The 13,142-nt window shown below is 46.0% G+C and overlaps 1 protein-coding gene across 1 annotated transcript in view; it reads right to left on the minus strand.

The window, feature by feature from the left end:
* plxnb1b (plexin b1b) overlaps positions 1–13,142 on the minus strand; it is a 119,402-nt gene that overhangs the window by 64,752 nt on the left and 41,508 nt on the right. Inside the window, exon 3 of the mRNA XM_042339583.1 lies at positions 9,900–9,984. The gene's annotated coding sequence lies outside the window, so the exon portion shown is untranslated. The remainder of the gene's footprint in view (positions 1–9,899; positions 9,985–13,142) is intronic.

Genomic DNA, 13,142 nt, shown 5'->3' on the forward strand with positions numbered 1-13,142 from the left:
GACTCCACAATTTTACACTCACATTCATATATAAAACACCCAGTAACAACAGAAAGCAGGACTATAGAGGTCTCCCACAGGAACAGTGTTGCAGGAGGAGAGAGCTGCAATGTTTATCAGCGCCATACTTGAGCACAAACCTTCCCAAACACTACAGACAACATTCAGCGCAGCCCCTCTAACTCCCAAACACCTCAAACACTTCATCGGCAATTGCTGAGAATTGCTAGTGTGTATTTTTCAAGCACAGGCACTAGCTAAACTGTGCATTTTATGTCAGGAGGATGTCTCAAGTACTGTAAACTGAATGTGTAGTTTGTGTGGCTGAACGCAGCAGCTAATTTGCACAAACAACTTTTTTTTAAATTTGGGGAATTGTTGGGCAGGACACCGGGAGAAACTCCCTTCTCTTTTCAAGTTGCACCATGGAAAACTATAATGTCCACCTGACCAGGCAGATGGTATCTTGGTTTAATGTCTCATCCGAAGGATGGCATCTCTAACAATGGAGCTCCCCCATTGCCTTTCCCCCAACCTTCTGACTCAGAGGAGAGAATGCCACTGACTAGATAGACCAGGCTGACATATTGCATATAGAAAGTAAGAATAGGAAACACAGGTACTTAATGGATAGGATAGAACTTGCCAAGGAGGAAGCTGAAAGAGATCGAGGGGTGTAAGTTAACTTGTGTCTAGGGTTGTTAGTTGACTCGTCACTCACTGGGTCAAAAACAGGGTGAGACACCAATAAACAAGACAAACAGGATACTGGGCTATATTGTTAAATCAAGTGAATTCTGAACCCATAAGTCATACTCGGGCTGTACAGTGCTCTGGGCAGGCTACACCAGGAAAAACATATACAGATGACAACAACAACAACAAGATTCCATTTATTGAGCGCCTTTCACGTCGGGAGGACGTCCCAAGGCGCTGTACAGTTGGGTCAGGACCCGAGCAGGGGGGAAATAGTCAGGGTGAGGGGAGGGAAGGGAGGAGAGGGAGCGAGGAGGGGATAGAGAGTCGAGAGGGGACTGAAGGCACGGTCAAAGAGAAAGGTCTTGAGACCGACCTTGAAGGAGGAAAGGGAGGAGGTAAGGCGAAGGCACTGGGGAATAGAGTTCCAGAGCCTAGGGGCTGAGAGGCTGAAGGCCCGACCACCGATGGTAGGGCGGTTGGGGCGGGGGATGTGGAGCAGACCGGAGCCAGAGGAACGGAGGGTATGGGCAGGTAGGTAGGGGGATAGTAGGTCAGAGTGGTAGGAGGGAGCGAGGCCGTGAATAGCCTTGTAGATGAGGATGTTGAATGCTGACACATCCTAAAGGCAATGAAGAGAGGAACGTGCTAGTTCCCAGTGTCAGAGAGATTTTCAGACCTGAAAACAGACCACTCAGTGAAAACCTTGGAGATGTAGATTAAATAAAATAAGATTGAGAAAGTAAACCTAGAACAATTCTTTCAGATAGCCCGAGGTAGCAGGACAAGAAGGCAAAGACTGATGTGGGTGAGTTGACTCATCGCTCATGTTGTCCAAACAAAAACACTGTGAGACAGCAATAAACAAAATAAACAGGACACTGGGATGAATTGCCAAATTAGTTGAGCTCAGATCTCAGAAGTCATGATTAAGCTAATGTCAATGTCTAGTCAGGAGAACAACCAGGAGTACAGCGTACAGGGTGTTCACAAAGTCCTGTTATCCCCCTGTTTTTTTTCTTACAAAGAATGTTTATTTTCTGTTGCAGATAAGTTGAGTGTAACAATATTTGATACCAGTAACATCCTCCTCACTCCGTCCATGTTACGAAGAAGTTGCACTGAATATGGCGACATATCATTATCTGCCATGAAAATGATGGTGCTCACACACACACTGATCCTCTGGCGGTCCAAATACAGTTAAACATTTGTGCTGAATACAATGAAGTACTTCTAAATACAATTATCATCATTCTTTCACATATTTCAGTTGTTGGTCAGTGCACTGTAGAAAAGAAACATGGGTGTAACAGGACTTTGTGAACACCCTGTAGAGTACTGGTCACTGTGACATAAGGGAGTGTGGCCTCAGGCACTGGAGGCAGCGTGCAGGAGGGCAGCCAATGTTGGAGGAGTGAGCTACGAGCAACAATTAGATAAACTATAATAAAAATAATCCTTACATTTGGTACAGTACTTCTCACATTGGGAGGACATCTCAAAGCATTTTACAAGATGTATTGTAAAGTGGAGTGACTGTATATTTCACTCAGCACCGGGATTGCTGAAGCCAATTTGCGCACAGCAATGTCCAATATCGAGGCTGAAGAAAAAGATAGGTCTCAGAAATGTAGAAATATAAGAGCCAGAAGAAGGCCATTAAAGCCCACTGTGTCTGTGCCGGCTCTGTTTAAAGAACAATCCTTTCAGGCCCATTTCCCTTCCCTTGTGGAAGTGGTGGTGGGACACCAGAGGTATTGGGGACGGGGGGAGGGGAAACCAGGTATGGGGGGGGGGTTGGGAAACCAGATGTATTGGGTCCCCGTCTTCAAGTATGGAGGAAAAAATTTAGAGAAGCAATACTTACAAAAAAAAATCTGTTTAGTTGTATTACTGAAATCGTATCCTATTTGAATGTTAGTCTGTTGAGCATGAGCCACATCAGGTGGGCAGATCCACCCTCACCACCAGACTGTCTCCTCCTGCAGCTGGACTGAGTCAGAGTTGTTTAGGGGAGGCAGTCTCCCACAGTCAGGTACTGAGCCCTATTGTCTATGAGAGGACTGGGCTGACGAACAAACAAAATGACACAGGTTTATGGGAAACTAAAGGGGTTTTCGGAAAACAAATTGTGGTCAGCTGGGTGTCTGACACATGGAAATCCATAACCACGTTTAAGAATATCCAAACCAAGCTGAGAATTCTATGCATCCCACCTACACATGGAAATCCCAGAGATAGATTGTTGGAATGTGCACTCTCTCCCTGGAGGAATGCATAAAGGGCAGGTAAATGGGCCTTAAAGAATTGCTCTTGAGGAAGTGGCACAGACACAATGGGACGAATGGCCTTCCTCTGTGCTGTAAATGTTTATGGTTCTTTGGTTACTTCTGAAGTAGGGTTTTAGTACAGAAAAAGGAACTTTAATTGTTATATCACATCAAAACGCCTAAGAGCGCTCTCTCAAGGCGAAATTAGTGTGAGTCACCCTACTATGTATTTCTTGGTAAACTTGGCCTAACTTTGCAGAAATGTGAAGGACATTTGTCAGGAGGTTCATTGGCCAGGACATTGGGAAAACTCCCTTCTCTTTTTCCGACAGCGTCACAGGATCTTTAACTTAAGCAGCAGATGAGACCTCAGTTTAACCTCTCATTCCAAGCTACTCAACAATGCAGTGCTGCCCTCAGTGCTGTGCAAGATTGTCAGCCTGGACTGTGAGCTCAGAGTGCCGAGCTCCGCCTGTTCCTACATTACTATTCAGTGTGTCAGCTTGGATCAGTCAGTAGCGCTCCCTGATGCAGGAGGTTTTGAGTTAAAGCGACAGGTCAAGTTTTGAGCCCAGTCAAAGCTGGCACTCCAGTGCAGTACTGGAGGAGCACTGCGTTGATAGAGATTCCGTCCTTTGGATGAGACGTTAAACTGTTGGGACAATAATATTATTATTAAACCGAGATCTGAGTGAATGATCCCATGGCACGATTTGAAAAGAAAAGGGAGTTTCTCCTAGTGTCCAGGCTGACAATCCCACAGATAACTTGCTCTGTCAAAGAGCCGGCACAAACTCGATGGGCCAAATGGCCTCCTTCTGTGCCATAACATTCTATGAATCTATAAATTTGGTTATTCATTTTGCAGTTGTTTGTGAGATATTGCTGTGAAGCACTTCAAGATATCCTCCTGACGTGAAAGGCACTCTACCAAATGTAAGGATGATTATTATATTTCAGAGCTTCCTGCAAGGCATTTTGTGCTTTCTTCTACCTTCCAATAACTTTAAGCCATCCTTCAGATGAGATGTTAAACCAAAGTCCCATTTAACTGTTCAGGTGAACGTTAAAGATATCTTGGCACTATTTGAAAAGAGATGGGAGTTTCTCCCTACCGGTGTCCTAGCCAACAATCCCCCCAAATAAACTAACTCCATTAACTCTACGGTCACTAACTCCATGGCTGTTTGTGGGACACTGCTGTGCGCAACTGGCTGCTGGGTTTCACCCACAAAATACACAGTGAATCCACTTTACAATATATACTGTGAAGCGCTTTGAGACAATCTGATAAAGTACTATAACAAATGCAAGGATTATTATTTTTAAGAGACCCCTTTCCATTTGCTGATACACCATCTCAATTCAGTCCAATGCAGAACGAGGCGATGGTGAACAATAGCAGCACGTAGTGAAGGCTGGACCTGGAACCTGTATTTGTACAGTGTGGAGCATCTAATCCACTGTTTGTACAGTTATTACTGCTCCTGTCATACATTATTACATCTAGACTTGAGTCTACACCAACTCCCTGCTTGTCAGCCTTCCCAACACTTCCCTCCACAAGTTGCAGATCATCCAGAATTCTGCAGCTCGTGTCCTCTCACGTACCAAACTCCATGACCCCATCCTCGCCCGGCTCCACTGGCTCCCCATCCCAAAGGAGGATAGAGTTCAAAATCTTCATCCTCGCCTTCAAGATCTTCCACGGCCTTGCTCCTTTCTACCTCTGTGACCTGCTAACCCCATATTGACTTGTCCGCTCCCACTGCTCAGCATCCTCTGGTCTGCTCCATGTCCCCCGCCCAGCACGCACCACCATCGGTGGTTGGGCCTTCAGCCTTTCTGCTCCCACCCTTTGGAACTCCATCGCACAGTCCCTTCGTCTTGCTGCCTCCCTTGCCTCCTTCAAAGCACTTCTCAAGACCTTCCTCTTCGATCGCACATTCAGCCGTCCTCCTACCCTCCCTGCCCTCCATACCCCTCTGATCCCAACCCACTGCTCAGGTCCAAATTCCTGATTGTCCTTGGGATGTCTTCACAACGTGAAAGGACAAGAGCCCAACTGAGTGAGGTGGAACAGTGAGAATTCTGTTAAGGAATTTGGTGAGAGGAGGAATTCTCAAGCAAGAAAGAACTAAAGACTGAAAAAAACCCTTTCTTTTAGCAAAAGAGTGGGAATTTTCTTGAGCAAGAGAGAACTTTTCAAGCAAAATAGGTATACAAACCAGATTGGCAGTTAAGTCACAGGCCAGGTGTTAGGGATTGGCTAATTAGTTAATTATTTGCTGACCAGTTGAAACTGGTTGTGTCAGAGGCCTTTATAAAGGGGAGAATTGCGAGCGCCTTGTGTGAGCACAGGAAAGTGAACAGAGTGAGAATTCTGTTAAGGAATTTGGTGAGAGTGGGAAATGGGGAAAGAGGTGCAGGTGAGAAAACTTTTTTTTCTTATATAATGTATATAACAATGGAATACTTTGTGTGTTGCAGAAATTGCAAGATGTTTGCCTTCCAGGCCTTGATTAGATTCATCTGCATTAACTGCAAGCTAGTAGATTCACTGAAGGCTGAAGTGGTCAGCCTTAGTGAGTGACTGGCCATGCATCAAAGTATTAGGGAGGGAGAAGTATTTATAAATGACATATTAGAGGAGACCTTGCTAGGAGTCCCCAGTACCTAGAGGAGAGGATTGGGTCTCTGCTAGGAAAGGAGCCAGAAGTTGTGGTTGGCTAGTGGAGCAGGAGCAGACATCCCTTGTGTTCTCCAACAGTATCTTTCTTCTGCAGAGAGATGATATGGAAACCCAAGTGATGGCTGAAACAGGCAATGGGAGTGCTGTGCACCAAGGCAATCCAGCAGCCTGCTAGGGAAGGAGGCAAGAAGAGAAAAAGTAGCAGACAAGTTGTGATATTTGGGGATTTGACTATTTGGTTCACAGATGACATTCTGTGCAAACTAGACCCAGAAAATCAAATGGTAAGTTGGCTACTGGGTGCATGGGTTGAGCATCTGATGTCCTGGGTTGTCTAAATGCTACAGGGAGTAGGTGAGGAACCAATTGTTCATGTGGGAAGAAATAACATAAATAAGTAGACCAAATTGCTAAATTAAATGCTAAATTTAGAGCATTTGGAAGGAAGCTAAAGGGAAAGACTTGAAGTCTAGTATTTTCAGAAATACTACAAGTATGTGCTAGTGTGGGAAGTAAGAGGGTAATTAGGCAGAATAATGCGTGGCTAAGACATCGGTGTAGGGAGTCAGGCTTTCGTTTCCTCAAACAATGGGGCACTTTTGGAAGAGGGGGCATCTATAAAGACCGGATGGGCTCCACCTAAACAAAAGTGGGGTGTTGGCAGGCAGAATTGATAGTTTAATTAGGGAGTGTTTGAACCAGACCCGGGGGTGGTTGCGTAGGTGTAAGAGAGCACCTGAATTGTTTAGGAAAAACCTCAAGGTGTACCAGTGTAAGGGGTCTAACTCCAAAGGTTGGTGAACTGGCAAGATAGGAAAGGGATTTCTAGAGTTAAAGGAAGATTGTTTTATGACTCAATTTGTTAAAGAGCCAACAAAGGGAGATTAACATCTTGGATTTGATAATGAGCAACAGGAATGACCAAATCTCCAATATAAAGGTGCGAGAAGCATTAAGCAACAGCTATCACAATGCAATCACATTTAACATTACAGTGGCTAAGTTTGCAGATGACACCAAGCTAATGGTATATTGTGAAGCTGAACAAGATAGTTTACAGGAGGATTTGAACATACTTGGATATTGGGCAGATCGGTGGCAGATGAAATTCAATGTGAAGAAATGTAAAGTATTTCACATGGGGACAAAAAATCCTGGAAGGGACTATTATTTGAATGTATGGAAAATGCAAAGAACCTGGGGGTCCTGATTGACAATAAATTGAGGCTCTCTCTACAATGCTCTGTGGCAGTGAGTAAAGCAAACCAGATGTTGGCATGTATCAAAAGATCAATAGCAAGCCAAAATAGTGGGATAATCCTGCCACTATATACATCATTGGTGATACCATACTTAAGAGCACTGTGTACAGCTCTGGACACTGCATTACAAAAAGGATATTGGAGAAATCGAGAAGATACAGAGGAGGGCAACCAAAATGGTTGAGGGAATGAAAGGACTGGACTATGAGGAGCAACTAAGTAAATTGGGCATGTTCACACTGGAAAAGAGAAGATTGAGAGGAGACATGATTGCTGTCTTTGAGATTCTAAAGTGGCAAGACAATATAAATTATGACAGGTTGTTGCAACTTGTCCAGAATAGTAAAACTAGAGGACATGGCCTGCGATTGAAGAGGGGTAAATTCAGAACGAATCTACGTAAACACTTTCAGTGAGCGAATAGTGAACCTGTGGAACAGGCTCCCTCGGGAGGCGGTTGAAGCAGGGAGTGTTAATTCTTTCAAACACGGATAAGAAAGTTTTCTTTTAGGAAATAACATTATAGGATATAGCACATATGTCCCAAAATACCTATGTACATGTGTTCGCCAGGAAGGTGGAAGGCAAGCTAGATGGACATTGGTACTTTTTTGTCTAGCGTTTCTTATGTTCTTATGAAAGGCGCTATCCAAATTGTGTGTTGTTGTCCACACAGCCTTTCCTCACACATGTTTATTTGGTGAACAGGATTATTTTTTATCACCAGTAAAAAACATAGCCCTTTCTATGTTTGTATGGGGCAGTGGAGTACTGAGACAGAGTTCCTATTATTATACAATAAAAATCCTTGCCTTTGATACAATGCCTTATGTCGGGTGAATGTCCCAAAGAGCTTTACAAGATTTACGGTGAAGTGTATTTGTGGGCAAACATGGCAGCCATTTGTGCACAGCAAAGTCCCATAAACAGCCATGAAGTGAGTGATCAATTTTATTTGGGGGATAGCTGGCCAGGAAACAGGAAGAGAGAAACTCCCTTCTCTTTTCAAAAAGCGCCCCTGAACAGGCAGATGGGACCTCAGCTTAACATCTTATGTGAAGGATGGTACATTTGGCAATGCAGCAGCACTCCAGCACCGCACTGGATGTCAGCCTTAATGATATGAGTTCAAAGTCCTAACGTGGGGTTTGAACCCACAATCTTCTTGCTCACAGGCAAGAGCTCTACCACTAGGTCAGGCTGTTACTGAGACTCATGGTGCTGGGGAGAGTGGAGGGCTGAGACTGGACTCCCCAGTTACTGAGAAGAACTGTGGTCTTATCTGAGGTCTGTGGTTAATCATGTGTTATCTGCCTCAACCTTGAAAACAGAAACAAAAATCTTTCGAAATGGACAGAGTTCGAGCTTTAACAATAAGCAGTGATGCTTGGACCCGCTGTAGCTGAAGTACTTTGTATTCAGTTCTGGACAGCTTGTTACAGGAAGGATGTCATAGAGATGATGAGGGGGCAGTGTACATTCACTAGGATAATACCACACATGAGACATAATGGTTAGGAGGTACAACAATTATAATAACCCTTGTGTTTGATACAATGCCTTATGACGTCCAAGTGTCTGAGTTTATTGTGAGGTGTAATGACTGTTTTTTGTAGGGAAACTGGCCAGCCAATTACCACGCAACCATAAACCAATTTTAACTGGGGGATTGTTGTCCAGGACATCGGGAGAGAGAAACGCCCTTCTCTTTTCAAATGTACATCAACCTGGCTCAATCAGAAGCACCTTTGCCTCTGAGTCACAAGGTCGTGGGTTCAAACCCCATGTTGGTTCTTGGTATTCATACAGGCTAAGCTGACTCCAATGCAGTGCTGGGAAAATATGCTGCATTGCCAGGGTTGCCGTCCTTCACATAATACATTAAACAGAGTCTACTCAAACTCTTTGTTCAAGTGGATATTAAAGATCCCATGGCACTCTTCAAAAAGAGGGATTTCTCCTAGTATCCTGACCAACAATCCCCCAGATAAAACTGGTTATTCACTTCATAGCTGTTTGCGAGACCCTGCTGTGTGCAAATTGGCTGCCGCATTCACCTACAAAATGCAGTCACTACACTTCACAGTAAATTCCGTGAAGGGTTTGAAACACAACTACTGACATGAGTGTTGCTATAACTAATTGCAAAGATTATTAAAAATAAATAGTGCCGTAGAATCTTTAATATCCACCTGAATAGGGACAGACGGGACTTTGGTTACATTTCTTATCTGAAGGTTTGGGACAAAGAGTCAGCTCAAAGTCCTGGCTTGCAGCCACACTCAGATAGGATGAGATGTATAGAGAGAGATACTGGAGGGGGTTATAAGGTAAATGGAGAGGAATATTTCCTCTATTTGGAGAATTTGTAACCAAGCAGCACATTCTCAGCATTGTTAGCAGGGGAGCAGTTGGAGGAAACATCTTTACTCAGAAGCTTGTTACAGAGAGTGTTTGGAATTTATCACCACAAGTGGCTATTGAGGCTGGATCAATAGAATCGTTGAAAACAAAATTGGATAAACAGCTGAACAGTGAACAGATTGAGGAATGAGAAGAGAGAGCTGGAAATGAATAAAAAGTAATTTGAAAACAGGAGCAGTTGTACAGACATGATGAGCCAAAGGCCTCCTTCTGTGCATTGTTTTTTTTCCTCCTCTCCAGACACCAATGATGATGATTGACCAATGACAATTGTATTTAACTGTTTGTAGTACAAATTTTTAACTGTATTTAGACGACCAGAGGATCGGTGTGAGTGAGCGCCATCGTGTTCATGGCAAATAATGATCCATCACCATGTTCAGTGCAACATGTTCCATGACTTGGATGGAAAAATACATCTCTGACATTTGTTTCAGTTCCTCTGTAGTCTCACATCACTGTTTTGTAACAGGGCGTAACAGGATTTTGTGGACACTCTGATTTACAATGAATAACCCTCTCCTCCTGCCCAAATAACAAACCCTTTCTCACCATTTGTTTTCTTCAAATCTTCGTACAGGTGCATCCCCCCTGCACTGGTGGCTCTGTCAACCCCCCCGCGTCACACTCAATAGATCTGTAAACCAACAAGCACAAAAGCATATTACTCTCTCTGCCTTGCAGAAGACAACACAAACTTGCAAACTGCCCCCTTCCCCACAGCTCAGCTGCCTAGTTGGCTGTGAAGCACTCTGAGATGCCCTTGCTCCTGCAATGAAAGATGCCACACAAAGAGACCAGTGAAAAATCACAAAGAACATCTAGCATTAATGACAGACGCTCAGCAGGAATGAGAGCATCATCAACAACAAGATTACATTTATATAGTGCCTTTCACGGCGGGAGGACATCCCAAGGCGCTGGAGAGTGTATGGCATTTCAGACCTGAGCTGGGGTCAGCGGGGAGAAAGGGAAGGGTGTGACCACTGGCATGGTTGAAGAGGAGGGTTTTGAGGTGGGACCTGAAGGAGGCTAAGGAGGGGGTGAGGTGGAGTGATTGGGGGATGGAGTTCCAGAGGTTGGGGGCAGAGGGATTGAAGGCTCTCCCGCCAATGGTGGGTCGGGGGATGTGGAGCAGGCCGGAGCCGGCTGAGCGGAGGGAGGAGTTGGGAAGGCTGACAAGCTAGTCTAGTTTGCTAGTCGAGACTGGAGGTGATAAAGGCATGAACAAGAGTTTCAGCAGCCTGAGGGGAGAGGTAGTGGTGGAGTTGGACAATGTTATGTAGGTGAGGGAAGGCAGAGCGGGTCATGGCTTGGATATGGGGAAGGAAAGACAGTTGTGGGTTGAACAAGACACCTAGGTTCCTGACTGGCTTGGTGAGTTGTAGTGAGCAACCATGGAGGTCGTTGCTGCCAGAGCCTGAGGTGCAGAGGCGCTGGCGCGAGCCAATCAGGAGGGCCTCAGCCTTGTTCACATTCAACTGTAGGAAATTTTCCCTCATCCAGGATTTGATGTCCGACAGGCAGTCTGTCAGGACAGCAGTGGTCCCGGAGTTGAGGGTGGAGGCAAGAAGACAGAGTTGGGTGTCATCTGCATACATATGGAAGTTGACCCCATGTCTGCGGGTGATGTCACCAAGGGGCAGCATGTAGATATTAAAGAGAGGGCCAAGGACAGAGCCCTGGGGGATGCCAGATGTGACAGTGCCGGGGTGGAGGAGAAACCGTTAGAGGCAACAAAGTGGATACAGTGAGAGAAATCGGAATCGAACCAGGCAAGGGCAGGTCTGTGAAGATTGAGTAAAGCGGAGAGGTGGTGTATGAGGATGGAGTGGTTGACAGTGTCAAATGCGGCAGAGAGGTTGAGGAGGACAAGGAGGCAGAGGGAGCCCTGATCACAGATGTTCAGTGACTTTGACCAGGGCTGTTTCTGTGCTGTGGGCAGCCGGAAGCCGGATTGGAGGGGTTCAAAGAAGGAAATGCGAGAGAGAAAGGAGCGGAGCTGGGACGCGACGACTCGTTCCAGGACCTTGGAGAGGAATGGGAGCTTGGAAAGAGATGGGTCCAGGGAAGGTTTTTTCAGGATGGGGGTGATGACAGCTGTTTTTAGGGGGGTTGGAACTGAGCCGGTTGACAAGGAGAGGTTGATGACCTCGGACAGGAGAGGAGCCAGAAGGTGGAGCTGGGAGGCGATAGCTGGGGATGGGATCGAGGGAGCAGGTGGTGGGTTTGAGTTTGCGAACAATCATGGTGAGGGAGGAGGGAGAGATAGGGTCGAAGGAGTATAGGGGGGATGGGTGGGTCATGAGGGAGAGGTGATGTGGGGGTGGCTGTGGACGAGGCTGAGGTGGCTGAACGTATCCCCTCGATTTTGGTTTTGAGGAAATCCAGCATCTCCTCACAGTTGGAGTTTGAGGAGAGGATGGGCGAGGTGTGTCAAGGTGGACGGAGGAGACGGTTTGTGGTGGAAAAGAGAAGCCGGGAATTATCCTTTGTCTCCAAGATAACTTTGGAGTAGAAGGAGGATTTGGCAGAGGCAAGAACGCAGCGGTAGATCTTGGTGTGGTGAAGCCAGGTCTGCCGATGGACCGTTAATTTGGATTTGGTCCAGGCGCGTTCGGCAGCTCGCACTTGTGCCTTGAGGGAACAGAGATGGCTGGTATACCAGGGGGATTTACGGGAGTGTAAGGGGGGGAAGGGAGTCCAGAATGGACGAGGCTGACATCAACAGGTATTTCTTTACGCAGAAGGGAATTAACAGGAAGTGGTTATCTTTTTTTTTCTGGTCAACTGGTGCCCGACTTGCAGAAACCATTCTCAAATATCCAAACCAGGCATACCACCTGCACATGGAAAGTTTTGTATCTGGAATGGAATGTGCATTCTCTCTCGGAGGGACGCACCCTGCTTACCTAATCCTGGAGAGTACTGGTGCAGTTTGACAAGAGCTAAGGCTTGGGGACCCCAGAGTGTGGTTGGGGTACTGCTGGAATCAAAACTGCTAAAAACCATATAGCTTGCCATTGAGAGCACTGTCTGACAAGCTTTCCTGCTGCTTGTCCAGCTAGGACCACTGTACCCAACAGGACTTTGGCTTGTAGGGTTAACAGGAGCTGAGTGGGATGATTCTCTGCCCCCAGTGACTGGTCTGCCCTTCCAAGTCCTGCTGATGAGCCAGACTGGCTGTGCTGTCACCTGCAGTGAGACTGGAGTACTGCAGACCTGCCTGGCTCAGGAACCGGACTAGAGACCATCACAGAGGGTAGACTTGATTCCAATATTCCATTACCAAGCACCTCATGCTGGAGCCAGTTGAACCACTTCCCCTCTCACCCCCCCCCCCCCCGGAGGATAGATGAACATAGACAGTAAGAACTTGTCATTCAAAAACATAACTGTTCAGTGAGGACCACTTTGGAGACGGAAATCTACAAGAGACTGCAGGAACCGGAAGCTCTTGCAGCTTAGTGGGGGTGGTGGTGGGGAAGTCAAGAAGGAAAACTGTTGGAAACACTGTCTAATTCACTGTCCTGAGGATAGTCAGATGGTACCAGCCTGGCTCAGTTGGTAGCATTCTCCCCCTGAGTCACAAGGTTGTGGGTCCAGTCCTACATGAGGACCTTGAGCTCATAGTCTAGGCTGATAATATAGGTGGCAACCATGCATTGTTGATGATCAGTTTGGATTTAAGAAGGTTTGTCTGATCTCATCCTTCCCGAACTCCCATCCAGCCCCCAATCACAGCATCCAGAGTCCTTGCCTCAACCATAGTTCCTCCCAACTTATTCCACTTGT

Source organism: Callorhinchus milii, unplaced genomic scaffold (assembly GCF_018977255.1).
Source record: "Callorhinchus milii isolate IMCB2004 unplaced genomic scaffold, IMCB_Cmil_1.0 Scaffold12, whole genome shotgun sequence".
Classification (NCBI taxonomy): Eukaryota; Metazoa; Chordata; class Chondrichthyes; order Chimaeriformes; family Callorhinchidae; genus Callorhinchus; species Callorhinchus milii.